Raw genomic sequence first — 6,000 nt, 5'->3', positions numbered from 1 at the left:
TTAGCAAGTTATGTATGCATGATGATGATGATAATGATGATGATCCTACTCAATGGTCAAAAATTGGGGTATGACAGCTGCCCCTATTTAATTATCTCGAGCCATATAACATGAAAGACTTTAGGCTTCATGGTATCAATGGTGGAAGGTAATTAAATACAAAAAGATCCAAATTTTTGTCCTTCCTATGCAACTGAAATGCAATGCATGGACCTTTTTTTACTGGTATATAATATGAGAGAATCTGAATTCTTTGAGGAATATGACATCCAATTACTGGCTTTGAATGAAAGGAAAAAGAATCATGACATCCAAGAATAACATTTGAATAAAGTGAGGATCACAACATCCAAGAACGCCATTGAATGAAGTGAGAAATGGCATCCCGAAATGGCACTGGAGAAAAGCAATCACGATATCCAAGAATAGCAGTGAATAAAGTGAGGATCATAACATCCAAGAATGGCATTGAATGAAGTGAGAAATGAAATCCAGGAACGGCACTGGATAAAAGGAATCAAGATATCCAAGAATAGCATTAAATAGAGTGAGCATCACAACATCCAAGAACGGCATTGAATGAAGTGAAAAATGGCATCCCAAAATGGCACTGGAGAAAAGTAATCACAATATCCAAGAATATCATTGAATAAAGTGAGGATCATAACATCCAAGAATGGCATTGAATAAAGTGAGAAAAGAAATCCAGGAATGGAACTGGATAAAAGGAATCACGATATCCAAGAAAAGCATTGAATAAAGTGAGGATCGCAACACCCAAGAATGACATTAAATGAAGTGGGAAATGAAATCCAGAAATGGAACTGGATAAAAGAAATCACGATATCCAAAAATAGCATTGAATAAAGTGAGGATCACAACACCCAAGAATGATATTGAATGAAGTGAGAAATGAAATCCAGGAATGGCACTGGATAAAAGAAATCACAATATCCAAGAATAGCATTGAATAAAGTGAGGATCACAACACCCAAGAATGACATTGAATGAAGTGAGAAATAAAATCCAAGAATGGCACTGGATAAAAGAAATCACGATATTCAGGAATAGCGTTGAACAAAGTGAGGATCACAACACCCAAGAATGGCATTGAATGAAGTGATAAATGAAATCCAAGAATGGCATTGGATAAAAGAAATCACGATATCTAAGAATAACATTGAATAAAGTGAGGATCACAACACCCAAGAATGGCATTGAATGAAGTGAGAAATGAAATCCAGGAATGACACTGGATAAAAGGATACATGATATCCAAGAATAGCATTAAATAAAATGAGGATCACAACACCCAAGAATGGAATTGAATAAAGTGAGGAATGAAATCCAGGAATGACACTAGAGAAATGAAATCATGATATCCAAGAATAGCATTGAATAAAGTGAGGATTACAACACCCAAGAATGGCATTGAATGAAGTGAGAAATGAAATCCAGGAATGGCACTGGAGAAAAGGAATCACGATATCTAAGAAAAGCATTGAATAAAGTGAGGATTACAACACCCAAAAATGGCATTGAATGAACTGAGAAATGAAATCCAGGAATGGCACTAGAGAAAAGGAATCACGATATCCAAGAAAAGCATTGAATAAAGTGAGGATCACAACACCCAAGAATGGCATTGAATAAAGTGATAAATGAAATCCAGGAATGGCACTGGATCACGATATCCAATAATAGCATTGAATAAAGTGAGGATCACAACACCCAAGAATGGCATTGAATGAAGTGATAAATGAAATCCAGGAATTGCACTGGATAAAAGGAATCATGATATCCAAGAATAGCATTGAATAGAGTGAGGGTCACAACATCCAAGAATGACATTGAATGAAGTTAGAAATGACATCCAGGAATGGCACTGGATATAAGAGATAAGACATCCAAGAATAGAATTGGATGCAAGAGAGAAATTGAACATCCAGGAATAGCACTGGATAAATAATGAAAATACAGACAGACATCTGTTTTGGCAGGTGCCAAATAAGTTGGACTTAGATCCCAAAGTAAGATGTTGATAGCAACAGGACCTTGAAAGAATATAAATATGCATGAAATTTATTTCTATGCATGATATTGAATTTTTCCATGCATGATGAATGATTGATGTAATGAAATTGTTTGTGACACCTGAGGTAGACTCTTTTGAAGATTGGAACACTGATTTCTCAACACGGAGAACTTTGCCAACTCTGCTATGGCAAATTCTTGAACATATCTCTGTCACACTGGTAACTCTATCAAACTGATAATCTTCTGAGAAGAACCAATAAACTATGCTTGGGGATTACTGAAGAAGATTGCCCCTGATTGACTGATTGTTGTAGGCTAACTGATCATGGCCTCAGTTTGACTGTTGATGGGGATAAGCTGATCATGGCTTCAGTTCTTGAAATGATTGCGGGAAAGCTTGCCCCAGTATGATTCTTGAAGGGATCTTCTTATCAACAAATCTTGAGTTGAACAATCTTTGAACAAAAGGACCTTGAAGTAACGTGCCCCTGATATAATCACTAATCAAGTTTCTCGCTTATTTTAAATTTCCTTGAAAATGAGTGCTTACTCGCAAATAAAATGTTCATTTCAAAAATGGTAATTTTAATGCAATGCTCAAGAAAATTTTGAAAACAAAATCATTATACTGTAGATGAATCACTTATCAAAACACAATGGTTTATATATTCAAAATGATAGAAGGAGCACAAACATGATATCAAAATAAATGATTGGCAAATCTCTTGGGAGTCAGTTTACGCAACCTTGTTAAAGTGAAAAATGGAGTTTAATGGTGATTCTTGGTTTGAGTGGTTTTTGAGGTGTAAGAAGGTGATGTACAACTTCTATATGATGTATGGAAACTACTTGGAAGGTGGTTTGACACAACAAATGTTTGGAACTCAAAATTGCTTAGCTTATGCAAAATGACTAAAATTTGGAATTTCAAGTGAGAGGGTGAGATTGCGAATTATTGTGTGTTTGATTCCATGAGTCTTGCTCTCTATTTATAGGCATAAATTAGGGTTTGTGGGTGAAGGAATCATATCAAAAGAAGTTCACATGTGATAGTTGTACCATTTTGCTTACTCGTGAAGAAATTAGAAATCCATGGTTCCAAGAGAAGGTACAAGCATGCTTGGAGTTGTTGGTTGCTTTAAACATGTTTGGTATGAGTTTTAGTTTGAGTGTATGCAGCAAGAACAAGTTTGAAGCTCAAGGAGAGTGGACTTTGTGATTAAATTGGCTTTACAAGAATGGAAGTCACCACTTTTGGACATAAATGGTATGATCAATTGGATAATGCTTGAAAAACTTGGATTATAGCTCAAAAGAAAGTGAAATCATTTGAGTTTAGTGTTTGGAACAAGTTACATGGGCTGCAAGAAAGGAATCTTTGCATTTTAAATGGTTTTGGTTCATAACTTCTTCATGTTCATACTTGAATTCAAGTATCATGGTGCCTTCTTGGCAAAATCATATCTCATAGCTCAAGTGATAAAATTCCATGCTAATGGTCTCTTTGGAAAGACCTTGCTACATACTTCAATCCACTTGTTAAAAGTTTTCTCAAAATACTTTTGGATCATGGTGAAAAATGGCCAGAAAGTTGGAAGCAATTCAAGTGAAAACACTTAAACAATTTCTCTGTTTTTTTTAACATAAACTTCTTAATTACATATCTCTCAAATTAATAATGTTTTAATGAAACTTGATTAGTGACAAAGTTTTTTGTTTGATCAAGATCTACAACTTTCATTTTGGGAGATTTTTAAGTTTGTAGGTGAAATTTGAAGTTCCCAAAATGTGGTCAAAATCACTTAAAAAATCCTAATTTTGACTTTTGTTGAATTTTTTATTCTTGATGAATTTTCTTGATTTTATTTGGTCAAATGACTTCATTAACCATATGTTGATGATTTTGATCCTCAAAAGTTCATGGTTAACCAATTTTCTCAAATGTCAAAGGTTGACCCACATAGTTGAGTTTTTTCAAATGATTTGCAATTTTGTGGATTCCAAGTGAATCAAGCTCTCCTCTTCAAATGAAGGATGTGAATGGATTATAATGTTGAAGTGAAGATCATTGAATCATAATTTGAGCCATGGAGCCATGTTCTAATAAAAAGTCAACTCTCCAGATGAATTAGGTCAAAACCCAAATTTGTGCACTAGATGAATTTGAAAGTTGTTGATTTTGATTTGAGCCATTCTTGGACTTTGATTTTGATGGGTATAATCATTTGAACATATGAGAATTCTTGGAATCATTTGTGGGAACTTCAAATGTGTAGTGTTATATTTGTAAAAAAAAACCTAAAAAAGATGAGAGCTTTGCATCCCTCGGGAGAGGCAACAACCATATGTTGCCCTCTAGGAGATATCGCCTTGCCCCAAATACCTTTCATTTATCCAATCATGAGAAACGTGGGAAATGACATTTCTTAGTTAGAGAGAGTCGTGGTCAGTAGCTAATTCACATCTCTCTAAGAAATATGGATTCAATGGTCTACCATTAATTGAGTGGACGATGATCCTTCCCAAGAAAGCTCTAGGTCCAAAGGCCTCTATAAATACCTCTCATCTAACGGGAGAATGACATATTATTCATATCCTAAGCACAACGCTTACATACAAAGCCTCTCACCTCACAAGAGTTGATTCAATGAAACTACCACAAATAGTGGAACACCACCATACATGGTCTTTCATCGCCGAGGACAAGCCCTAACAATCCTAAGCTGTTATAAACCTACTAAGATCTCTGAGTATCTCTTACCCTTATAGCGATACCACTCATAAGTGTACTTATGGCCAGTTTAAGTTTGGATATGGGGAAGGTAAAATTCGTCTCCGCCTCATCATCATGTGTAGTCGTGTAAAAGATTTTGGTATAGTAATTATGGTTTCCTAGTGAACAAAAGGGATTTGTGTAAAAGGTTAACACTTCAACACTCCGAGTCATTATTTAAATGAAGTACAAATATGCACGTGTCTAAAAGAATACATGGGCATGACTCAGTGTCACATTTATATAGAGAAGACACTTAAAACCATTCTTAATTTGTTCAACATGGAGGATATTGCAACCCTTAGATGTGATCAGTTGAGATGAAGGAGGAGTCGTGTTCCTATGCAGTGTTTAAAAATGAAGTTCCACCCAAGTGTTAGGGAGCGAAACACCTTTTTTTTTGGATTCGACCTATTAATTTGGTCGGTCCTAATGAGCAGTTTTTGACCAATCTGAAACAATTAGTATTTAAATTAAATTAAATATTTTATATGAATTTTTCTTTTGACTATGTTTATTATAAGAGTTAAAAGGTAGTGCACTGACAGTGTAAAATAATTTTACACTGTCATCCAATAGAAAATCATAAATGTGCCATGTTATTAAGTTTTTTTTTAAATAAAAAAATGGTTTAATTAGATTCATGGGTGGTAATTGGTTGACTGTGTAAAATTATTTTACACTGTCAGTGCATCACCCATTTTCTCTTATTATAACTTTAAAATGTTGTATCTTCATACGAATATGATTATTTTAATGTATACTATTTTAAATATTTAAAAGTAGTATAATAATTTTCGATAATATTTCAATCCACACCATAATACTCTTGGGCACCCGGTGAAATTTCATATTTGCCCATCTACGGAAGCATTTTTTTTATCTTACGTTGAATTATTCCGTAGGTACATCTACGAAACCGTTTAAATAACGTTAAAAAAAGATTTTATAGATGCACCTACGGAACAAATCAACATTAAATTAAAAAAAAAATTCCTGAGATACACCTCTGAAAATAAGGGGTATTTTTGGAAACGCACATGATGCGTGAGAAACCCTAAGGGCTTGGATGAGAGATTCTCTAATTTTCTGCATATATAATGTTAACGGCTTTAAATTAATATTATTTTAATAAATTATATTACAAAATTTTAATTAATTAAATACTAAAAATAGTAAATATTTCAACA

The sequence above is a fragment of the Vicia villosa genome, linkage group LG4 (genome assembly GCF_029867415.1).
Source record: "Vicia villosa cultivar HV-30 ecotype Madison, WI linkage group LG4, Vvil1.0, whole genome shotgun sequence".
NCBI classification, from domain to species: Eukaryota; Viridiplantae; Streptophyta; class Magnoliopsida; order Fabales; family Fabaceae; genus Vicia; species Vicia villosa.
Note: the sequence above shows the minus strand (reverse complement) of the source record.